Source organism: Anas acuta, chromosome 6 (assembly GCF_963932015.1).
Source record: "Anas acuta chromosome 6, bAnaAcu1.1, whole genome shotgun sequence".
Classification (NCBI taxonomy): domain Eukaryota; kingdom Metazoa; phylum Chordata; class Aves; order Anseriformes; family Anatidae; genus Anas; species Anas acuta.
In genome coordinates, this window is record NC_088984.1 from 1,644,641 (window position 1) to 1,670,702 (window position 26,062).

The 26,062-nt window shown below is 43.5% G+C and overlaps 1 long non-coding RNA gene across 1 annotated transcript; it reads right to left on the reverse strand.

The window, feature by feature from the left end:
• Positions 1-1,305: 1,305 nt before the first annotated feature.
• LOC137858755 (uncharacterized) lies at positions 1,306-25,847 on the reverse strand. The gene is made up of 5 exons (XR_011097981.1): positions 25,644-25,847; positions 24,518-24,633; positions 24,120-24,197; positions 17,961-18,161; positions 1,306-3,628 (listed from the first exon to the last, which is right to left on the reverse strand). It is a non-coding gene; the product is annotated as an uncharacterized lncRNA (long non-coding RNA).
• Positions 25,848-26,062: the final 215 nt, after the last annotated feature.

Here is a 26,062-nt window from a genome sequence, read left to right on the forward strand (position 1 = left end):
TGTTGGTATTGCACCACTGAGAGCAATTTAAAGATTGATATTTATTTCTCTTACTGTATAAATTACATCATGGGAGGAAAAAAAAAATAGGAGACACTAATAAAATAGCATTTTGTTCTGACTGTTTATTACCTTTAGAGGTGAATAAAAGCAGAGAGCAATATTTTATTTGCTGTTTTGTAATACGCCTTCCTGTGCTACAAGCAATTTTGAAATATTTCAAATGAGAAGATACGCCTCAAAGCTACTGCCCTCCTGCAGTGACTTCCCTTTTAATAGCGCTCACAGCCATAACTCCCGTGCCTGGCTGCAGGAGCCCAGCACGGCGATGGTCCCGTCCTGCTGCTCTCCTGAAACAGCAAGGGGGCTTCAGGCCGTGCTCACCGAGCTCAGCAGACCAGTAACAAGCACCAGATCGAGCAGAACGCTGTTACTGCAGACTCCTTGCATAGCTACTGAGCAGAACTTTGCAGGGTTTTTAGAAGTGATGGAAATCCAACCAGCAGCAAATATTTAAACGAAATAAGTCTGTCTTGATGCTTTGGGTCACCTGCATGCAAGCCTCCATCCCAGCACAGATATTTACTTTCAGCAGAAACCTTCTCAGACTTCTAAAATTGCTCAGCATCACCTCAGGTAACATTTTAATGATGCCAGTTTGGGAACAAGACCGCAGCCAGGTGCCTTTGCCCAAGGAGGTGCTCGCAGAGCTGCCAGGCTGTGTGGCTGGGGGGGGGTCCCAGGCTTCAGGGCTGCCCTCGCCCCCTCCCCAGCAGCTCTGCCACCGAGCAGGGCTGGGGCAGCAAACCAGGGCACTGCTGGGAGCTGGCTCCCCGTTTCCCTCAGGTTTTGTCCACTTTAAACACTAAGTTTAAACACTAAGTATTTGGAGTTAGTTCTAGATAATCCCAATTATGGTGCAGCTCTGTAATGCAGTTCTTGCTCCTAAAATCTGTCCCCTAAAGCCACTCCTAGCAGCTGTCCCCAAACTGACAATAAGCAAGGAAAGCGTCCTGTAACACGTGCAACACACACATTCTTCATTCAGAGACACGACCAGAGCTTGAGGTGCTGCTCGAGGCACAGCCAGGCTTCCCAGCACACTCTGGGCTGGCACAAAGGCTTTTTCTCAGCATTTCTTGCAGCCACGTGCAGTCACTGCTCCGGGCAGCAGCGCCAAGCAGCAGGAGAAGCACCAGCACCAGGACAAGAGGAGGAGGCAGGAGGAAGAAGGCTGGAAGCCCTCGGCCCCAGACCAACAGAGCTGTGCTGTGTCTGCAGGCAACATGGCCAAAAACTGACCAATTTACCTATAAACTCTTACAGTGCTTAGAAACCAACACTAAGGGTGGAACTGAGAACACAGCAAGCATATTTATACTATAATAAAACTATGGGAGAACCTTTTTTTTCCATCGCTTTTAGCCGGGTAAATCATATTTTTAAAGCCTGGATTGCTACTGTCAAGGGTATTTTCTGCATAAAACCCCAGCCGAGCCTGTCAGGGCTGTCACGCATACGGATAGCAGCTGTCTTCCCTTCATTTGAAGCATTTAAACTGTCTACCTCGCCTTGTACCTTTCATCTTTAACCTTTGGAAAGACGTGCCCTGGATCTTCTGGCATGCTGTCAGGCAGAGCTGACGTGCCGGGGGAAAGCCAAGGGGAAGCAGGGGCACACAGCCTGCCGGGCACTGCCCAGGGCGGTGGGGAAAGCTCCAGCCACCACTGCCTTCCTCCAAGCCCCGTGCCCCAAAAAAGCTGCCTGCATGCTCCTGCCCGAGGACGGCTGCTTCTGAAAGGCAGGAGTTTACCCTGCTGCTGGGAGCTGACCATATTGCACGTGAAAACCTGCTTTTGCTGTGTATGGTGCACCACCACTCAAATTGCAGCAGAATTAAAGCCGCTTGGCAAGACGAGAGAGCCATTAATCAGAGGCTGTAGCAGCCACTGCCAGGCAGGTAACGGCGAGGGAATGCTGTTCGCATTACCCACACAGAGGGGAGGGAAAGAAAAATCAATATATTCTTCTAAAGTGGGCTCCTTTTCCTAAAGTGACGTTTTTACAGAGCATCATTCTTAATATTTATTCCTTCCCCGGGCTAAGGGACCATTGCTCACCTCTCCTGGCAGAGGTAAATGAACAGACAGCCCCTCGTGCGCTTGGACCCACAGCTTTTCCTACACGGATTCCCCAGACAAGGGGCTCTAACACCAGGATGCAAGACAAGGTGTAACAGCATGGGGGGCACTTTTCCTACCACTGTGAAATAACTTAAAGCCTATGAAACTCACCCCTTGGTCATTACGGCACCCAAGCATTCCTCCTTAGGGTGGTCCAAACACATCTTCTGGTTTCAAGAAGCAACTCAGAAAACCTTCAAATAATTAAATCCATTAAACATCCAACATCAAGTTAGTGAACAGGATTTTTTCTCTCCACACACAAGTCTGTGAAGCACTCAGACACACCCGTGCACATCATTCAGAGGCTCATCCACCAGCATAGTGACAATGTCAGCAGAGGCATCAAAACCTGGAGAAAAGATGTAAAAGGAAGAAATCCTCCCCATAGCTCCTTGGTACTCATTGGGACGCTTTGTGCAAGGCTTCACTTTAGTACTCAGCAATAAATTTTTCTTCAAATAACTTTTTTTCTTCATTATCAAGGATGCTGTTCACGAAGGATGAACACCACTATTGCTCAGTGTAAGAAAAGAGTAGATAATTATTGACTCCTACAGTTTAATTAAAATGAGAATACAACTGTTTGGAACTCGAGTCATTTGGTGCATGTAATTAAGCTCTTTGGTCCTACCAAATGAGCAACCATTACTGCAGTTCCAGATTTCAGCCTGACGAGCTGCCAGCTAAGTTATTCCTGCACTGTAGCTTGATGAACAGAAGAGTTGTGCTTGTAAAATGGGAACCCTTGAGAAAACCTGAAGCTGTTGCTGGCCGTGGTGCAGGGAGGACATGCGCCATGTGATGGATGGAGCCACGCAGAGCATCCCTGGGTGCAGCCACCCCAGCACCCTGCACAGCTCCCTGCAAATGCAGCCACGAGGAGGGCTCACAGCTCGGTCTTGTTTCCAAGTGAAGATCTCGGTTCCTGGTGGTAATTGTGTCTGTAGCTTGAGATATCATTTCTCTGCACAGCAGAGGCTTTGGGGAAGCTTTATCAGAAATGGTTTTTAAAAATGAGTCTGCTTATCCTTTGTTATTCCAGCCCATTCCATTAACATTTCTTTACAAGGAGAAAAGAAAATAACCAAAAAAAAAAACGTGAAGTTTTTTCCTACAAAGTCTTTTCCTACAAAGACACGTGGATGTAGAAAAACTTGTTGTTTTGGAAGGACTCCTAAAAGAATATTTTAACTTGATATTAATGGAACAGAAGAGCTGCAGAAATGCGTACTGGGGAAGATCTTGCTCTCTCCTTGTCAATCATACGTAAGTCACACTACTACTTCTTCATCCCTCACTGAGTGCTTCTTGAGATTCTTGGGTAATTTGAACCATTAAAGATTTTCAGATAAATTGGTGATGCTTTGAAGTTTCTTTCCACTGGGCTTGAGAGTCTCTTCTTCCTCTCTCCCTTCTCTCTGCCATTTAATGTCCCCAGACACCTGGAAATAAAACCGTGGGATTAGAAACAGAAAAGAGAGTAAGATGATGCCATTTTGAGAGTTTTTGATCATTAATGCCCAATTAGCCAGCAGAAAGGATCAGCTGAGATTTGCCTGGTCTGATGAAGCCAGCCCTGGCCATTGCCCTTGCCACTGCTCGGCTCACGTCCCAGCACGAGGATCGTGAAACTCATCCCACATGGGAAGTGCATCAGTACATCCAAATTGTGTTTAAAGGTGGCAGAGGCTGAAGACTCTAGATTAAAGTAGGATTTTGGCAGTATGCAGCCCAAGCAAAGACCGCAACTGATTTACAGCTGTGAAAAGGAAAAAAAAAAAAAGTGTTGATGAGTTTGTAGCGAGCTCCTGGGCTGCAGACATCACGTTGTGCTCCTGATCCGAACTCTGATGCCCAGAGAAGTCTGGCTGAGGCACCACACAGTGTACCAAGCCAAAATAAGAAGTACAACAACAACAAGAACTCTAACACTTCAAATGACTATATAAATAAACCCTGTCCATAAAGGAACGGCTACACAAAGCTTGATCCAGGCTCTGCATCCCCATCAAGCAGTAGCTATTCCTTATCCAGAAGGGAGGAAGGCAGGGTCCTCAGAACCTCAGCACTGGTCACCTGCTCTTTTCTTTTTTCCTCCTTTTGCAAATCCCTCTGCCGAACCCCAGCTGCGTGTTTTCCATCCACAGAGATGCCAGCAGAGAGCAATCTGAGCAGGCTGTGATTCATTATAACTCACCCACCCAAAACAAATGCTAAAGAAAGAAAAAACCAGAGCTGTGAAGGTGCAGGAGGAGAACCTCTGGGAAGTGGGAACCACACCACGTTTCAGAGGCTCGTGCCTGCTGGTCCCTGCCACACCAGGGCTTAGCCCAGCTGAGCCACGGGGCTCGCCACAGAAGCCATCGATCAGCGTCCTTACACAATCGATGGTGCTGGCTGATGACTTTGGGCCCCTTTTCAAGGAGGAATTTCATTCATGGTCAGTACGCCACCACTCCAAACAGCGTGGCCGTAAGATGGAGCATGGAGCCAGCGAGCAGGGGCATCAGCCACGTGTTTGATAGCCTTAATTACGGAGACAGCTCCCCACCAGCAGGGGAAAGAGCAGGCTTGGGATTAGGGAACACTGCCTGTGCTGAGCTTCTGGGGAAGCAAGCTTACATGTGCCAGAGGTGAAACAAATACACAGCTGCAGACACAAAACTACACCTCTGAATATATAAATATTAGCCTTATACCAAAGGTGGGCCACACCACACAGACACCAGCATGTGGAGGGATGGCTTAGGACTATGTTACTCTCAGTGCCTCTGGTACCAGTATTTTTCCTGCCCTTTTATTACACCTCCCCCTTGCATTACTTTTCAATTTCAAGGACAGCAATTGCCATGTAACACCAGAGAATACTGTATTATTTTATGATTGCACATTCCAGAATACTAATTTTATAAATTACACTTCTTATTTCAGACAAATGAACCTTTTACTTTGAAGTGAAAATCATAAACCTACCAGTATATCCTATTTTATTCAGAGCATCTGGAAATTATTACTTTTTTTTGCACTTTTTCATTTCAGAGGCCACACTGTAATTTCTATGTCTTGAAGATACATTTATTCATAGGTCTCCTATAATGAAATTCTTATTTGACAAGTTGTCCATCAAAAAACATTTTCAGCTGCTGCAACAACATGAGTCACACAGCAACTAAAAGATCTTGACTTGTATGTGTTTGTTTCTCAGGCTTGTCAACTGGCAACCATTTCATTTGATAGTCTGAAAAAGTTTCTCCTCAGGAAGGCAAATATTTTTCCGGCTCACTGAGAAAAGTTCTTTTTAATCAAGACGTAGGATAAAAGTTGTTCCTCGCTCCTTTCCATCATTGCTCAATGTTATGATTTTATTCACTAAAAATTACTTGTAATCTAGACAGCGTCAATATACATGACTAAACTGAACACGTAGTGACACATCCCTGGGTAATTTGGTCTGTGAAGGGAAGGAAAAAACACTTTTGCATCAAAGTCTGACCACCAGTTTTCTTAACCTAGACTGGGGAAAGACTGGGTGGGATCATACTATGAAGACAAACCACTGGGGGCCCATTTGTCAGAACATCTGACAGCCCTAATACAGACCAAATACAAGCTGAAAGGTAAAGGGTATCAAATCTTCAGGTGACTTATCTGAACTCAAAACATTAAAATAAAGCTTGAGTCAAAGAGTCTTACCTAGATAGAGAAGGGTGTCTTACCAGCTAGATAAGTGTAGGTATAGGTGGGGTATTGATATGGTAGCCTGGTATTAAAGCATGGAATGCTGAGGGCTGATTCTTGTCCTACACCCTTTATAACAAAGGAAAACACACAAAATCAGAAAGCCATGAGTATCAAACACTGAACTCTAAAGTCTTAAATAAAAAACAGCTGTATTTTCCTCCTCGCTATCGATCTGAAAATTTTCACTGTGAGTTTAGTTCCCTGAGGTTTGATTGGGATTATTGCACACAGAGCCCCTTGGAAGGGGCTCTCTGCACTGGCTTCAGAGAACATCAGAACAGATCTATATAAAAATGACCATCTTGATGGGTTTCCATTCCTGCGTATTGCATCGCCTTCCTCTTCATCTACCGATTCTGAAGAGAGCTGCTGGAAAGAATGATACGGGATCAGCTCTACAGACAGGAATTTTCACTTGGTAAGCAACAAACTGCTTCATGTGTGCCTGAGATTGTCAATTAAGTTGAAGACATTATTAAAGAATTCACAAAATTGCTTTTCATCGCCTCTGAGAGGCTGGTACGAATTGGGCTTACAGTATCTCAGGTCTCATCAGACAGACGAGCAGCAGCAGTGGGAGATCATTCAAAACACTCATTTCTAATCAGTTCCATAAGACTCATTTGCAGAGGAAATTTTCCGTTTTGGTAACCATACAAAATGTCACATCTTTCAAGGCAGCCTTATCGGAATAAAAACAACAAATAAAATGCCAAATTCTGACACTGTAAAGTTCATTGCAATGAAAACTGTATTTCATTACTTCACATCTGAAAGTAACTCTATCCCCAGACCATTAATTATAATCAGTCACAGACAAAAACAAAGGAACACAGTCCGTGAATAAGGTGTCATGGGAATATGCAGATGTGATCCCAGAGCTCAGCATCCAGGCCTGTAGTACAGACATCCCAAATGGTTTTGCTTATTCAAGAACTCTATTATGCTAAAGCAAAGGTATAAGTTGTTTAGATTCAATCTCATCTGCAAATGCAATACAAATGGTATAAAAAGGGTTTGCAAAAGGTATGGGATATTAAAAAAAGCACTTGGGAAAAGGTCATTAACAGACAAGATACTTGTTTCCACAATAGGGACATGAAGAAATAAGGGCAAATAGACAGTGATCAACTAAACCAGCCAACAAGCAATGGAGAAAGGTAGTTACCAAAGTAAGGGGTCCTGGTCCTGCCAAAAACGGGTTCAGAGAGCCCCCACCTGCTCAGCCTCCTGAACCCCACACACTGCTCCTGCCTCTAAGACTTTATTTCTCTAATTCAATTACATCACTAGAATGGTTTGTCTGGAGCTGAAAATGGTGTGGAAGTCAAAGCAAGCTCATAAATGGCTCCATGTTGAGAACATCTTAGTAGCCCGAAGAGCCTGAAATGCTTCCAAACAAATATTTAACAAATTCTGAAAAATTAGTTTAGTATTTCAGTGCATTGTACCCTCTAACTTTTAAGGCAACAATTTCACTTTTATTTCCTATCACAAAAACAACCAGCAGCAGCAGAACGAGCAATTGCCACCGTGGCATTAGAGCTGTTGAACAAGGCTATCTCCTGAAACACACAACTGAGAAAGTTTGCATTTTGGATCCAAACAGAGCGCTTATCTACCTGATTACATGCTGCAAAAACCTGTCCTCATCACCGCCAGCAAACTTCACCCCCAGTTTCAGCAGAGCCATGGCAACAGAAGGCATCACAGTTTGTGGAGACAGAAGGTAATTCACAAAAGGAAAAAAACTGAAGAAACTCTTATCTTATTGGCATTTGTTGTCCCTATCCAAGGAAACCTTCAAGCTAAAGGCTGAAGTCTCATTTTTTAATTTTATTTTTTAGTTCTCTATGATTTCCCATAAGCTTACAGAGGATTCCTAAGTTCACATAATTTACATGTATAAAGAAAAAAAGCCACACTACCTTTGCATATAGAATTTTACTGATCTTTTTCTTATTCAGCAAGACAACTACCCAACTAAATGTATTTATTCCCTCCACAATAGAGCTGATCTCATGTTTCCCAATGAATTTCCAATGCAGAAGAAAATTTCTTAGCCCATGGTTTCATCACTATAGAAGTGACCAAGGCTGCCCTGTGCAGGTTCCATGTCTTGCCAACCCCCTCTGTCTAGTGCTTAGCACCTGTTAGCTTCTATTAAACAAGCTGTTAGTATTTACTCATCTTCAAAAAAGAAAAAGATTAATGTGGATTGCAGTAATAAAGCGTGCTTAATAAGTCCACCTTTCCTCCACACCAAACTAATTGGAGGAGATTCACCCCAAGTTCTTTCCCCCAAGGCTTTCACACTACCAGTTTTTCACCCAAACCCCCACTTTTGGCAACACACTCAAGGCAGCAGGGCTTTTTGTTGTTTCGGATGACTAAGTAACCCCAGACTGTTTTTCTTTCTTGGTGCTCCCAGAAAACCAATGGTAAGAATTTCTCTTGTACTTCATTAAACTGACAATTTTCCAATTTTTATTACAACTATGATTTGCTCAAAATAGAGATAACCCTGTGTCCCTTTCGAGCAGCTTGTCAAAGGCTGGTGCTATCTTTGAGCTGTCTTGCTCATCACACATAAAAGCAAATTTCTCAGACCATTTTGTCTCTTATAAAGCCCCTGAATATATTTCCCCAAAAACCTCAGCCTAATTGGCATGAAAGTCTGATTAATTGATAACGCCAGGTTTAATGCATTCTTAATTACAACTGCAACATAACAGGTCCACGTATTTTCTGAGGGAATTGTGTCACTGCATTTAGCTGTTACCTGTGCCCCGGACCTGCCGGCAGGCACCCAGCTGCACATCACACACGGCTCTGCCCACGTCCTGTGGAAGTGCCCATCACCATGACCATGGCTTCAGGAGTCATAGCAGGGCACGTTTTATTCTCAGCGAGCCACAGGGAGCATCTTCTCCCTTAAGTCCCTGTAATGCTGCTATCACTATGATGCTGGGGAGAGGAAATCCAGGCTGCGCCATACATTAATAGAGCTGTTGCTCCATTCAGAGAGAACAAATACCTTATTCAGCTACATCTTATGGACACGTAGTGAAAAACAACATGCTTTACTGCCTAGTTAATTCTGAAAGTAAGGATTTATCTTACTGTTTGGTTTAGCCTGCGATACGTCTGGCTCTGCTCGCCTTATCAGGCTGCACGTGGCTGGGCCAGCTGAGTAAGTACAATTACCCACGGCACACGCCGACGATAAACTGCATCCTGTGTGCCTTATTCAGACAAGTTCTTTCGAATTTCAGAGCAAATTTTGACCGAGTAAGGCATTTGAATCCCGGCTAAAGCAGAGCTATAAACCATGTGATGCCATCCTCTGATTCCAGGGATTTTCCAGTAATTAAAGCACAGAAGGTACAAAAAGTCAGCCTACAGCTCATCCACAAGGACTACGATGTTTTCACCAGCAGAAGAAAAGTTTCTCACTACCAGACTCTCGGCACAGAGCTGTAGGCATATCACCTTCCCAAATCCAAACAAGTCACAGAAATCGGGACAGATGTGCCCAAAACATCGCAAGGAACAACAGCACGGTCTGAAGGTCTCTTTTCCAGCACCTTCAGCTTATCAGATGTGTGCAGCTTGCAGAGGCACAGCCATTACTCACATGCACACATCTATATTTGCAGCACGGACACAATTAGGGAGAAGCTGACATACCTGCCTTAATTGCACTTCCCATTACCACCGCTGCTCAGAGGCTGTGATTCTCCCTCTCCTTTCTGGCAGTACTGCCAAGAGCTGTGCCCACTCTCCAGGTTGCTTATTAGCTTAAAGCCCAAATACCCATCACTGGCACACATTACTTTTTGGAAAGTAGCTCTGCCTGTGGCTGGGTCCCAGCTCATTGCCAGAGGGTCTGCGAGTCCCCAGCAGCCAAGCAGCTCAGCACTCAGCTCCTCCTCAACCTGGCCACACTGAGCCACTTCAATCCCAACAGCTCAGGTTTACAGTTTCTGCCTAATTCTCAAATTTTCACATTGCTCAACCCTGGGGAATATGTACAAGTTCAAAATCAGCCTGTGGAGGTGATGCATGACGTGCTTTAATTACCTGGGAGCAGCCCCTAAAGCAGCATGCCCAAACCTCTCCCACAACCACAACTGGAGCAGCTGAGCCCTCACCAGCAGCTGTTTAACAAGTATAGATTGGAGTGAGGAATGTGAGCAGGTCACCCCCTGCAACTTCTGAGACATGTTTTGGAGCAGAGGTAATAGCAGGTTTCTGGAGGATACGGTAGCACAGCAGGGCTTCAGGTCAGAGCACTCATTTTAAGGTCTCCTACTTGGCTCCACTGGAATACTCACACGTGCATTAAGGCACAAATTCAAAGAGGCTCTCACACGGCAATTATTCAGCTCATTATTTGACACCACCAGGTAGCTACTGGGTTTCTTGTTGATTGCACCTACATGCAATTCCTCCAAAAATCATCCAACTGTGAGGCAGAGGGATGGGTTTCACCCAGTGACTTGCTGTGGTTTGCCACTTGGTATCCATCAAGCCCAGGCTTTGCTGTCCTGACAAACCAAAGCCCCCCAGCCACAGCCCTGCCTCTGCTTCTCCCACAGCAATTCACAGAAACTGGAACCTTCACTAGAAATATACCCTGCTAGCTGGGCATCTCCGCACCTCCTGCTCAGCTGCAGGTGCCACCCCTGAACTTATTTTACCAAGAGAAGGACTGGAGTAAAATCACACCACAACCAAAGATATAGAGAAAGGGAAGATCAGGTAAACAACGAAATAATGGAAGTAGAACAGGTCTTCTACAAAATACAGGGCTTCCTCCTACTTGTGATCAGTGATCACTGCCAAAATCAGCCCACACCTGCTGAATAAAATGGTCAAAAAAGAAAGCACAGGGCTGTTATCAGTATTAATTTCAAGAAGTTGCTCAGGACTCAGGTGTTCATGAAATGAGGCCAACATTCTGGTCACACATGTCCAAGCAATACCAGATATCTCAGTTAAAACTGCTAAAAATAAACGCATCACTGCCTTGCAGAAGAGTTTATTGGTAGCATTCATTAAAAAAAGGTAAGAAATTATTACTGTTTAAAAACACAGATTCAGATAAAAATACCTAAGAGTTTGACAACGATTTGAGAAGTTCCTTGAGAAAAGAGTTTGGGGTTCAGCTCAAATTCTTCCAAAAACAGTGTGTGGATGGAAGCTTCACCTCCTTAAAAATAAAGTGTTTTGTGCTTTATTTTCGACTAAAATCAGTATGTCAAAAACTTCAAGAGTTTGGTTGCTAGACTGAACTAGAGCGCTTGCCCAAACACCTGGATACAAGCAAGTGCTCAGGCAAAGCAGGCTTTGGTTCTGACTGGCAATCCATGGAGCCCTTCAAATGATGTCTAAGCACCACGGCAAGACGTCCTGGCCCTACAGGAGCCACTTGCCCTTTATTCAGACAGGCTGAGCTAAGCAGGATTGACAGAACTTGTGCTAAGGAAGTGGTAAAGTTTAGAAAAATAACCTCCCCCCCCCAAAAAAATCTTCCCTTAACATGTCCACATTGCCATCCTTATAGCAAATCTTGATATTCGATAAAAAAAAATCTACTTTTGGACATTCTCATTTAAATGCATTTCTCAGTGAAATGTTATGGTGCTCCAAAGGGTAACTCCATCTGATGTTTGTATATTTTAAAGTTTCAGAGCTTTGCTGTTGCCTCTCATGTTCTGATAAGTTCCTCTCTGTTACCAACAAAGTCCTAATTCATTTAGCATTGATGCGAAGAAATGATTCCTCCCAACAGCACAGCCTCAGGTCTAATAATTCCCAGCAGGAAAAGTTAATTGAACAGCCTTCTGGCTGAGACAACATTTGATTTTCCTTTTTTAAAACCCATCAGCATCTGCAGGTGTTTTGGCCACTTTCTGGGAGCAACTAAAGGGAGGAGTGCTTCCATTTCAGTTGGGCACATTATCTCTGATGAAGAACAATTTGTAGAATGGCAAGCTTTTCACAAAAGGGGAAGGTAAGAAAAAGTGTGATAATGAAAATCTGGTAACCTACAGGCTGCTCAACTGGACTGGTACTGGTCAGAGGAAACCAGCTCACAAAAAGCAAAGGAAGAAAGCAGTGAAAAAAATAATTGCATCTGGAAACCAAGGAAGACAAAATGCAAATTCACTACATGAGTCATATGGACCTTATTAACTTCTGAGAAATTTGTTATTCCTGCTCTATCCTTTATTTTTCAGCAACTCGGAGATGATGCTATCGGTTCCACTTGCCAACAGAGAGACACCCATACAAATGATGTCTGTAGTGACCTAGGAGCATGGCAGGCACTTCAGAGGTGACGATCTGACACAATACACATAACACACAGGGCAAGCAGCACAGTTCAGGTACGTGCTGCCTGGCACAACCACGCCAAGCTTTATTCTTCTTGCATATGATGGTGCATTGTGTGATCGTCTGACAGCAAGATGGTTTTGAAGGCTCACAGGATGCAGGTGATCATTAGTCCTAATGGCTAGCAAATAATTTTGATCTTTATGCTGAGAAAGCTCAGTTTTAGCAAAAGTGGAGAAATATCAGAGCTTTCCTATACGTAAGCAGGAGAAACTGTAATTGAGGATGATAAAAAGATGCAAACTTAAAGACATAACACCATTTTGTCTTGCAGAGGAATCACCACGAGGTCAGGGGTTTGCTCTCTGCCTCACCCCTTCCCCAGCTTGGTTTATGGGCTTGGATCACTTGGACCTTAGCCATAAGAACAGACAAGAGTCCACTTAATTTTTGGTGAATGTGGATAGCCAAGATAGCCTTTGCAATGAGGATTTCACCTATGCAGTAAACAACAAAGTAAATAAGGTACTGTGAGGGTCCAGCAAAACATACACGACACAGATAGGGCTTCTCCCCATCCCCATCCCTGCAAACAGCCATCCCAGCTGGGACACCCACCATCCAACACTGCATTTCCCCAGGCAAGGGAGCTCCCTCCTCACGGGATCCTCCACCCCCAAGTTACCAGAGTGCAGGGCACAGACCCCTGAGGCATGGGGGGTTCAGCCCCCACCCAGCACACACACACACACCCCTATATGCACAGTCCAGAGCTCTACTGGGCACCAGAGGGCTTATTTTAAATATTTAAACTTCTCAACTCTCCGTACTCAGACTCAAAATGAAAAATGCATGACTTATTCTTGGTATTTATTTTTCATGTACAAGTATCTCCTGTTTTGTCATAAAATAAATTCCACATTAGACGCAAATACATTTTAAAGATTCGTCTCTTTGGGGGAATGTATGAGATTAAAGATGTTTTTCCTGGGAAAAACAAAAAACTGCTCAATAATTTAATGAACTTTTGAAACTTACTCTTACTAGAGATGATCAAATATAAAACTTGAAAGATACAAACACACACATATATAGTCTTATGACTAAGAAAAGTCTTCCGCATGAAGGGTGCAATGCTTCACCCTGTAATTTTCATAATGCACACATTTATGGTGCCAGAGCAGACTTACGCAAGCCATCTCCCTTCTGGTGTTTTCCAAGTGTTGAGAGGTTTTTCTGTGCCCCCTGCATGATCCCTATCCACAGGGCCATGGGAGCTCCATGGCAGGTTTGCTTCTGCCCAGGCCTTGTCCCTCATTTCTGAAGCCCCTGTTGAAAGCAGCCCTGCAGCACATCTTCACATCAACTGACCAAACCCTAACAGCAACCCACTGCAGCCAGAGTGCTTCCTACGGGCTCTGATCTGACATCAAAACAACAGGCTGTTCTTGTCCTCATTTACTTTTTCCTTTGATTCAAATTTGATTTTATTGCTCACAAGAAGTGCCAAATGGATTCCTGAGAAGAGGCAAGCGTGCTGCCTAGTCCTGGAACGGAAAGATGCAGTGGGAATAGAAAAGTGCAGCTTCTGTCCCAGTTTTTAAATGGAGAAGGCTACAGTCAGTACACAAAGTTTGTTTCCATGGTCCATCTAAGGCTGGGCTTTACCAGGACCACCAGCAGACACAGTGAAGACTAGAAAAAAAAAATCAACTGATCCACAGGTTTTCACCACATAACACAAAACTTTGATTATAAGAGAGCACAAGAGTACAAAGAAGCTGTTTCTTTCCTCTAGTAACACTTTCCTTACAGCTATTTGTACCCAAGATTTCAGAGGAACCCTAAAAAAAATTGCCTGCAAAGTTACACCAGTTTGAGAACTTAGCAGGTTTTAGCTAAAACCATTGCTCCACAAAACTCAAAGTCAAAACCAAATTACACCGTGTGAAGTCTGTAGAACCTATGTGTTAGGATGAATTTACTCCTCATTACTTGTACTTCATCCCTTAAAAAGTTTTTATCAGAAAAGCAACCTCATCTTCCTCAACAGCACCCAGATATTTGCTGGGGGTTTGCCCGTGCTCCTAGGATGGAAGCCACCTCATCCCAAGACGACACCAAGGGCTGCATTACTGCCCAGAACAGCACAGGGAAATCAGGCAGAGGAGACTAGTCCCTAAGTAGATCGCTAATTACAAAATTTCCTTGACTACAAAGTAATAAGGCACCTACAGGCTCTCTCCCACCCTATTTTGCTGCCTGCTGAAGGAGAGGCAAGCTGAAGCACAGAGCGTGAATCTGGATTCCCCGAGCAGATGTCTGGTGACTGCCTGCCAGCCTTGCTGCTTTCCCTCTCGTTTTGAGCAGACAGTTTAAAAGAGGAAGCAAAGCTTCTGGGAATGCTGTTATGATTTAGTCTTTTCCGGAAACCTGATATGACTTGTGTGCTCATTAAAATATAAAAATAAAACATGCTTGCTGCCCACGTAGACCAAGGAGGTGGATTAAGTACCATGCACCCTCAGTCATTGAGGCTGCTCAGGCTTGAAGCATCTACCTCAAATCACTTTGTGAATCATCTTTTCCCTTTGGGGAATTGAAAAAAAAAAGAAAGCAACCATACAGCCAGTTTCATTTCTTTATCATTTCATCATTGCCACCTGCTGTGCAGTATTTTATGCTTCATTTCCTCCAGTTAGGCTATTTCAGGGGAAGGGGGTATTTTGTTCAGGTATGTGAGGTATTTGTGTGTTCTTCTAAAGTGAAGGACCGCTATGAAATGAGAAGCACAGGAATATTTATCAACACAAGGAATATTAGCCATATGACTACATGGAGATCAGGCTTTAAGGTGGCTGTAACCACTCTTCCTGCTTCATTCTAAAAACAGATCTACTCCTGTACTTTTAAAGTCATCGAGCAGTAGACATATTTATCAACCAACACAGAAGAACGTGCTTAAATCCACAGCTATTCCAAAGCAGTGTCTGTAAAAGATGTGACCAGCCTAGCACATTTCTCTGACCCAGGATCAGCTGGGGCCATGGGGCTGTTTCCCCTTTTCGTGGGAGCAGGACTGGCAGCTGCAGGACCTTCTCCTGCTGCACACGAAGCAAAGCTTCAGGGCTGTGCTGGCTTTCCTTCATTTCCAGCCCTGGTGATGAATCTGATGCCTGAAGCCCAATTTTCTTCTTTCTTGGACTTCTACCAAAACAAACCCCAGAAAGCCTGTCGCTTTCTTTATAACCTCAGAAGAATTATTGCAGCAGCTGCTAACTATTCTGGGACAGATACTGTTCCTCAAAACTACACATCCATCTTTACAGGAGAAACCTAATGACTTCTTCCTCCTCCAAGCACATATTAGCCTTATACAGATTCGGGAGCATATTTTATGTAATAATAATACCATAAACAAGATAATCCCTGCTCATCACACTTCAAACTGCTAAAAATAGAGGCTGTAGTGGCACTCTGTCTCTGGGATGACGTTCATAGATGAGCCCTCTTGTGCTCATGCAGATGCCCCCCGTGATGTCTGTTGGCTGGAAAGCAGCCCCCGATACCAGTGCAATGCAGAAGAAGGGACTCCCAGCACTGCTGTTACATTTTGGCAGAGAAGCACACGTGTGCACTGTCACTGCTTTGCAATCATTTAATTGAATCCTTGAAAGAGGCAAGATTTTCTCCCCCCATACTTTGCTGTCCAGGACTGAGTCTCTGAAACTTGTACATCTCTTCCCCTGCAAACACCTTTACCCCGAGCAAATTAAAGACAGGTTTGCTGACTGGCCGCTGATGCTATGATGGTTGCTCAAGTCTCTCATATTCTGGAAACAGAATTTGACAGTAAAGCAAGGAAAGAGCTAAGTGGAAAGCAATTTCTAATGCCTTTATATTGATACATGCCTAACCACTCCCCACCCCCTCTGCTCATACCACTGAGAGCTGTGCAGGGAGCAGAGTTTAACTTCACTGTTACTCACTAAATAACCACCATCACACAGCAGCCAGTATTTATTTCATGCTTTTCTAGGCAGGAAAAGAGTAATACGAAGGATGGCAGAGTCTTACGGTTGCTCAACCTTTCTGGTACTCCAGTAGCAGGCTCCTGGGTCCTAGGTTTCCTGGTTAAGTAATGGGAGAAGCGTTCAGACCAATGCTGGCACCCAAAAGGCTGAAAGCAAAGTCCACTGGTTTGCAGTCGAGCTGGAAGCAAGGGACCTCCAAAAGCTTAGCTGTGGTCTAGCTCAGGCAGAACTGGTACCAAAAGACAAGCGACTTAGCCCTCAAAAATGACAGCAAATTCACTTAGGACTTAATTAAGAGTATGAGTTACACTGGAAGCGTGAATCAAGTCTAGATGAAAAATTTTACTTTCATGCCTTAAAACAATTTAGCTCACAGTAGGTGACAGCTAATGCCTGAAATCAAAGTGCAGGCGAAGGCAGAAGCTTCACTGCCAACATACCAAAGTGACAAGGAAATGATTGCTTACATTGAACTTCTGGTTTTCTACAAGATAGAGTGAAATATATAGATCTGGGACTTGACATCCTGATTTTTACTGGTGAGGAGAAACTTCTTCTCGGGAACTGATATTTCGGTGGTGTCGTTAGTTCCTCCTTCTGCTCGCAGCCAAGCAGCCACCTCTGATATATACATGGGGCCAAATGAAATGCTACAGTGCAAAACCCCTGTGGCTGACTCTAAACTTTTGCTTATAAGGAGGACGTTATATATTTTGCACAACTCCAATATTTCTGCTGTCCTCTGTGACCTAAAGTTAGCTAAACAAAAAATATCTTCCCTCTCCTCTCGCTTTTCTTAAGACCTCTGTGAACATTTAAAGGTCACTTATAACCACGTTTTCGAAATAACACTGCTCTCCAGCCTCCCCTCCCCTCCCCACATGCCTCACTTCTCAGATGGATTTTGTCTTGTGCCCTTTGTTCACCTGTTTCTCAGCACTGACTCCGTGGGCGAAGCAGCCTGTGGGTTAAGCCCAGCCCTTCCCCAGGGGCTGCAGAGATCTTTGCTGGCTCTGAAGGAACCGAAGTGCCCATTTCGGAGCTACCAGACAGCAAAATACCAAGGAAAAACCCTCTTTGGAGGTTACTGAAGTACCTTAGGTAACACACCAGTGAAGCTAGAAGATTTTACTTTCTTTCAAGTGGCAAAATAAGATTTTAAAGTTGAGGCAGTTTCTGTGAAACTGCATCATTGTCCTTCAGCCAGCCCCTTTTGCCCCCAAGAACTGCTCTTACAGAAACCTTTATCACACACCTAACCACTCCATCCACCTGCTCCCACCATTCTTTTCTGTTCGTGCTTTAGAAATATAACCATCTGTCCCACGAGGGTTAGCATTTCCAAAGAGTATTTTCGCTTATACAGACATAACACTGAAGTGGCTCAGATGACAGTAACACCAACTTCTCCTTGGAAAATGAAAGTAAAGAGAAGGAAATTGGATGGAGAAGAACACAACAGCAGTATTTAACCATTTTTACCCCACAACAGCCTACCCCATTTTTTTTTCCTAGCCTAGAGAAAATCATAAAGCGGTTTGAGGTGAGACTGATTGGCCTGTAGTTCCCTGGGTCTTCTTTCCCCTCTTTTTAAAAAGGGGGGTTATGTTCCCCTTCTTCCAGTCAGTGGGAACTTCACTGGAGTGCCACAACTTACCAAATCTGATGGACGATGGCTTAACAACTTCATCTGCCAGTTCTCCCAGGGCCCTCAGATGCACCTCATGGACCCGTGTACCTCCATGTCGCTTAGATGGCCTCAGGCCTGATCTTCTCTAGTGGGCATTTCTTCAAAATATCACTGAATTTCAGCTGAACAGAATCTTGAGCGCCACAGTGAAACCTTTTACTTCATCATCTGTAAAATGAACATTGAAGTTCACACCCCAAAATACGATGAACTTAAAGAAGTACACATGACTACAGTACTTAACTCCTCATACTAGACATCACCCCAGAGAGGAAACAGATATGGTTAGGATATAAAAACGCTAGGAGTCAGTGTGAGAAGGAAAAAAGGAAGAAAAATAAGATGTTAGAGTAAGGAAGAGGGAGGGAATTGGGGACCTAGATGAGGCTGTACCCTTTCTCCTCCACCAAGACAAGGACGTCTTCTTAGTAAGCTCTGCAGTTTTTGGTGAGGCAGAGCTAGGACAGCATTTTGCTAGTGCTGTTATCATATAGTAGCACTACTGCAGTAAGTGTATTTATCAACAGCAGTTCCAAGTCCATTGTATCTGTTGCCAAATTAAATATGTTCAACTTTGTGACTGTCTCAGTGAAAGCTCTCGGCCAGGCTCTGAAACAGGCAAACGCTGGACTCTGAAAATTCTTAACACAACATGCTTGTGAGCTTTTATTTGAAGCAGTGATCAGTAAATGCTACCCTCGCATCTGTTTCTAGTCAGTGAGAAGCATCACAAATTGATCTGAACACAGATTTTTTAAATTGGAAGCTAATGCACTCCCATCTCCACCAGTGACCAGAGCTAGCAATGAGCAGGTAGCTCACCACAGCCGACTTGCCCATTCTCTGCCTCTTCCCTCAGACAGGTAAAGGGGGGCACACAACTGCAGCCTCACTTTATAAGCTCAGAGCAGGGACATTTATCACAACCAGGTGACAAAAAGCTGAACAGTTGTTCGATACAGCAGGCTGGAGTCAAGCACAGCAGCTGGAGATATTAAAGAGGGGCAAGCTCATTTTACAGCCTGTAATGAGGCATGCATTTATGCATGTTAAAGTGTGATTAGTCACATCTCATGCTTCAGTGTGACAATTTATTGTCACAAGGATGAGGAATGATATTTCACTCCAAATTTGCTGGTTATGCTGTCACTGCTGGGAAGAGGTACCTACAAGTGACACTGATCTGCTCTCCGCTCCTGCCCTGAGCTTAGGGGTCAGGTTAATAAACTCCCAGTAACTGACAAGAATGGGGAAGTATCAAAAAGTAAATTCTTCCTTTATTAAACTGGATAACTGCAAGTTCCCAGATGCTTTCATTCATTGTGCATAAAATGTAAAAATATACAAATAGAGAACTTTTGAGAAATGTGAAGAGTATGCATTCCCCCAGGTGCCAGCCCACAATGAATTCCTGTCAAGGTCCTGCTCCAGGTGCCAAGATGCTTTGGGCAGAACACAACACACTGCTGCCAAACCACTGGTGCCACTTGTGCCTGGAGCTATAGCAAGGGGCAGAAGAGAAGTGGATCAGATGGAGCACAAGCCTTTGATCTGCTCTCCAGGACAGCACCTGCCTTCCTGCTCTAGGAATAAGAGCCTAGATCAAATGCAGTCAGCTATCAGGTGGCGGTGATGCACTCACACACTGGGGGCTCACATAAGCCCCCATCCTCCAGGTCAATGTGCTCACTACATCCCAGCTGGAGTAAAGAGGTGCTGCTTCACAAGCTTCATTTAGACATGGCCCTGGGCAACCTGCTCCAGGCAGCTTTGCTCAAGCAGGAGTTTGGACCAGATGCCCTCCAGAGGTCCCTTCCAAATCAGCCACGCTGTGACTCAGAAATACTGAAAATGCAGATCCAGGGGCCAGTGTTTTCGCTTGAAAGCCAATTAGTTTAGTCAGTGTCCAAACTGCACATAGCTGGTACATGGCATTGTTCTTACAGCCATAAATACCTCCCTCCTCCAGCTCTCCCATGGCTCTGGTTAGCAGTAGGGAAATTACCAGGAGGTGTCACTTGCAAAATCCCTGTTCCTCAGCAAGGGGGATATCAGAATAATTTGAATAGCAGACCCAGGAGCATATCAAACAATAATAATTAACAAACAGTAAAAACAAGACTGTTCTGATCTTTTACAGGGCTGAGTGGGGGGAAAAGCCGTCAGGTGAATCAAATGATTCCCAGCAAGTTTTAATGGGATTCACATCAGTCCCAAAATGAAAAAATATCCAGAGGCCACTGAAACAATGATGCCTGTCTATGCTGTCTCCCTGAGCAACAAATGAAAAATAAAGTGGCAATTTACAAAAGACTGTTTCCCTGTGTATTTCAATTTTTATGGTGTTAACTTCACTTTACTGAAGATAAAAACCAACTGTATTTTGGTCATACATCCCCATGCATTGCTTATACATTAATCAAGTTTTAAGCACAAGCCTGTAGTAAGGAAGTTTTGCAATATTTTTGCATTCATTAAACATCTTCTCCCCCTTCATTTACCCCACACAGGCTGAAGATTTTATAGAATATCTTTATTTGACAGGAAAATATATTAGTGTTCTTTTGTGTTTGATAATCTCCTGGAAACTTAAAAAACCACCACCACCAAGACAAAAAACACTGCAGTTTTCCAATTTATCCTCATTTCTACCTACATCCTTCAGCACAAGCTGTGCTGGTCCAGGAAAGCAGAGGAGCACTGCACACACGAAGCTCCTGGAACAACTCCACAAAGTGTTTTCTCAGCAATTCTCCTACCACCTCCCTCCTCCAAATCAGCTTATGTTGTTTTCACAGAAAGATTACAGGCTACCTGGGAATAGCAAAGATCCATTTGCAAGAAGATGAGCACCTTTTTTTTGAATGTCCCCAAGAATAAGATGTGCTACTAAATGCAAAAGCAAAGCCAATTTCTTCCTGAGCTCTTATTTTAATGTGATCTGCCACCGAAAATCCCTCCAATTTGATTGTGTACAGCCCACTGCCTCCGCTGCACACATGCTGTTATGGTATTTTGCCATTCAGCATTAAACCACTCTGATCTCCCTCAAGGTAAAAAAAAAAAAAAAAAAAACAGGAATATCTAAGTTTGTAGCAGAAATAAATAGTGAAAAGATTTCTCTTCCATACACTTCTGACAAGGGAGTGATTGACAATTCTCTTCTTAAGCATATCTTGAAAATTAGCTCAGAAGATGGCTTCTTCCTTCACCGCTGTCTTCCTCATTTAGGAGAAGAAAAAGCCTGATGCTTATGAAGCACCTGAATTATTGCCACTTGTCAACATTAAACCAAGCATTTAAAATCTGCAGAAATGCATACATTTCATCATCCAATGACCTGTGGCTCTCTAATGACTCTACCATGTCAAACAAAGGTGCAAACAGGTTCTTCATTCTGAACAGCATCTGCACAAAACCCAGGTTTCATTTAAGGGGTTGATTTGCTTCTTGTGTTAATTCCCCATTTGAAGTCACAGTTCCCTTGGGTATCACAGCTGGATATTACAGGAATTAATTTCGCACAACAGGCACTGAACTTGCAGCATACTGATGGGAAGCACACAAGACCAGCAGGAACTTAAGATCAGTCATACAAATATTCTTTAATCTTAAGACTGGTAGCGTGTGGAAGCCTAGAGAGTCTAACAGGATCAAGATTGGCCTTATATTTCCTCTTTATGATTAAGGAAGTGGAGGAGGCTTTCATTTCTTTAAAAATCACTTCTCAGATGAAGCCTCAGTCCTCTTCCTTGGGAAGAAATAATCAGAATAAGATCATGTAAGTATTACTGATAGAGGAAAGAAGAACAAGTCATCAGCTGAAATAAACTCAAATACCACGTTTGTGGAGTAGGTTTCACAAGATATTAGCACTCTGCAGAAGACACTCACACAGCATCACAGAGCAGCATCTATGCTTTGCCAGAATTAAAGGCAAACAAAAGGAAACACCAGGAGACTTTTCACTCTGCACAGGAAAAGTTAGTAATGCAGTGCTGTTGTCTGCACTATCAGTTCTCTCAATTAAAACTCCTTGTGTGTTACAGCCAACAGGTGTTGCTGTCATGATGAAGAGCCAGAGGGAAATGCATTTTTGTAAATCCCTAAAGGAAAATAAATTTCAAGATGCAAAAACAAAAGGACAATTGTATGTACCTGATGTCCAAGAAGGGCACTGGAGGGATGTAGCCTGGTGATTGAAGATAATAGGCCAAAAAAAATAAAAATCCCACGTACTTGATTAGAGAAATGCGCCATACCACACAAATCCCTATAGGAGAGTGGATCTTGACTAGAAGCTCAAGTTGCTGATTGAAGCAAATACTCTCACCATCAGCCAAACCATTTGCTACATCTGCATTTTTCAATCAATTTACTATTCTGGGATGGGAATCTTTGAAAGATATCCATCTCTTCTAAATATGAAAGAGGAAGAGACATGAAGATTTTGACAAGCCTCCCAGAATGGGAAAACAACATTTTTTTGCTATCCTGAAATGCATCTACTCTTTACAGTTAAATTGGTGCCCAATAAAATCCACTAAAACAACAACATTTGGACATGCTACTATTTAAATAGCATTTCTGTAGATGTAAACTGGCAGTGTACACATATATAAGGTTTCTATTTTTCTTGATGACTTCGTGCGTTCCCTAGGAATTCTTATACTCCAGAGGAAACTGTTGCATGAGAACACCCCATTTTGGGAACTCTGGTACTAAATCAGTCTCCAGTTTTATCTTTTGAAACACAATCTTGTTTTACAGATTACAGAGGTGTAAGTTCACGAAGGAAAACAAAGTATTTCATTGCCAAATAATTAACAGAAATAATGAGAAACTCCATATTTGAAGTTCCATCTCTAAGTGCACTTTCATTAAGATATGGATTTAAAAAACTTCAATATGCACTCAAACACAACTTTAAGAAATCCTGTCCCATTATAAGCTATATTCAATTACTATGCATCAACCTTTAAATCATTGCACAAAAGGAGGCATAAAATCATAGTATACGGAAATAAAGGAGCACATTGTTAACACTATAAGCATCTTTGCCATTTCTCTAGTGAAGTAAATTAATAGTCACATATCACCTCTTTAAACCAGACCAAACCCTCATGCACTATATGGAATAATACATCTCACAATAGCTGAAAGGTGCTGTTAAATGCTAAGAATTGTGGGCTGTATGAGGACTTATCCCTTTTGTGCACCTGATGTCTCAGCCACAAAGCTGCTCAGGACTGTTCAGATACAACTAAGAAAATGCTCCAAAACAAAAAAGTGTCTGAGTCCCTGGGTCTGAGCTATCAGGGCCAGCATTTCTAGACAATGGAGTCAGGCTGGGTAAAACACAGCCTTCAGTTGAGGATTAATGCTTTGCTCACTCATTTGAGAAGTCAGCTTGTCCTCTGCAATGGAGGCTTACAGTGAACACACATCTTAAAGACATTTTTCAGCACAGCTTCTAATGTCCAGCATGTCACATCCCTTCTCTCTGCCTAGAATAAAGGACATGCAATGATCTCCATGGTGGAGCAAGAAAATGAGTTCTGCTTTGGAGGGGCAGTCTTGGAGCACAGCCAGACAAGGGTTTGACTTCTCTCCCTGTCCTCCCCCCATTCAGAGTCATCTTTCACATTCTCTTTGTACCGTAACTAAAAGCCTTTCTGGTTGCTGTAACTCAACATTTACAAATAGCTTCCCATGAACCATGCTACAGGGCAAAACTAGATTACAGTTCTGCATACACAGCCCCTTCTCTCACCAAATCGAGATGTTTCTCTGCTTAAGCCCCTTGAGAGGCCGGTGCTGATATATCCTGGCAGAGAGCTTGAGCCCAGGGATCACTTAATGGCAGGTCAGAGTGGAGCACAGCAGCCCTCTTGGACCCTCCAGCCCTGCTTCACACAGAAACGTGCCCAGACTCACTAGAACACAGCCCTAGGAAGTAAAGCACAAGAGAAAGCATGACTTTGAACCCAGACTTTTCTAGGAGGCCCTCCTGGTTAGTATTTGCAGATATGACCATGCCACCTGGCTGGCTAACAGGCTTCCCCATTTGTAGCTCTGCCAAGTGTCAAATCCCAGTCTATCACTTCATTTTCTTCAGGAACTTACCTCCTAAATATTTAAAGTTTCAGGCTGGTGGAGATATTTCATCAAGCGTGAATCTCAGTGGAGATCATTTATTCCTTGCTGTGACATGAAGGAAAAAAAACTAACAGCAGTGGGTTTAAGGCTTCTTGCAATCCATATCCCAGCACCCAGAACAGATAGCCAGTACCAGCCTGCAACCTGCGCTTCCTAAGTTGTCAGTGCCATGCTGGAACACCCACTAGTGCTCTGTAGGGTATTAAAGATGTCTAACCAACTCATCATGACCAACTCATAATGCAGGAGCACAATAGCTATCATTTTTGTGAGTGCAGAAACACAAGCCTGCATGTAGTTAGCCAAGGTACATATTGGTAATAGAACAAAGAAATCACAGACAATACCTTCCACTTCCTCCTCACCTGGCACACATGCACCATCGTTACTGCAAGCTCAGCATTTGTCTCCAGTGATGGCTACTCTCCTAAATACATTCCAATTAATCCTTAAATTATTCACAAGTTCAACTGCTATCAGCCTGTCAAGCAAGGAAATAAGAGTCCATTTTAAAAAGGCAGAAGCTCTTATTCTGGCATTTGAGACAGATTTCCCACTAAAGCACAGCACGGAGCTCCCCGTACACTGGGTTCAGGTTTCATTCCTCTGCTGTGCGAGGTTAAATGCCAAGCTCCTGTCTCCAGAGCTGGGCTACCAATCGATTGGAGAACTGTACTGCAGAGCAATCAATTCCTTGTCTTCAAGGAGATTCAGATGTTTTGACTTCCACTGAAGACAGTTATTAAGGTGTCTTGTTCTACTAAGTATTTCCCAATTATACCTCCTGAAATATTGCACTCATTTCACAAAGCCTCCCTTAAATCTTATTTCCTCAATGATACTGCATTATAATTCGTTTCACAGGAGGCAGAGTAATATAAAACAGCCGAAGAGATACAAATCATCTCGACACCTCCTCATCACTCAAGAGGTCAGCTGTATGGTTTGTGATGTAGGAATAAAATGAGTTAATGGACTGCTGCAAGTAAGCGGGTCATTAGTGGCCTGGGAGCTTTATGGGGAGCATCCATGAAGACTACCCAGGAGGACACAGACCTCTCCAACTTCATCACTGTCAAAGCCTTCGTGTGAATAAACAAAGCCAGCAAGTACTTCGTAACGTGAAGTACTGAATTAAGGCTTAATGACAGCACCAGAACAGAGGCACTTTTCAACCTCGCCTTTCTGCTCAGAAAGCGAACTATAGCTTAACGATAATAAATTATTGCAAGCTGTAGAGCAGGGAGTTTATCTTTAATGAGCTTGCCCAAAGATTTGTCATCAATAAAAAACATTCAGGGGGCTCTGCAGGAGGGAAGCCCCCACTGCTCCCACCAGCGTTGCCCTCACACAGCACTCAAGCTCCCATTGCCTCAGGGGGCACCTTCAGGCTACCCCCAGGCAAACCCCCCCGTGACAGCAGCTGCAGGACAGAAGCAGCAAATCCCTCTTCTCATGGCAGACCTGTTTTGGTTTTGCTGCTTCTAGTACCTCTGAAGTCATCCAGACAACCGTGTTTGTGCAAGGAAGGCTTGGTTCTGTGTGCAGAAGCACAACATTGAGGGTAGAAGAAACTACTAGAACAAAGAAGGAAAAAAAAAAGCCTCAAAATTTTCACCAAAACACTCAAATGAAAGATAAGAACTTGAAACTAAAATTCTTATTAGGTAATTCAAACACTAACAGCTTGCCCCCCAACTATACAAGGAAAGCAAACCTGTACCTTTAGTCATGCTGACACCAAAAGGAGGGCTCTCCTACCCTCCCCAGCCTAATTTATGTGCTAGGAGCTACCTGCAGGTGCAAGTAACAATCATCCCCACCTCCTCCCTGCAAAGCTGCATCTGGGAAGGATAATATTAAAGGAATTATAGCAATTACCAAAGCCTGATAGGTAGCGCCTGTGTTGC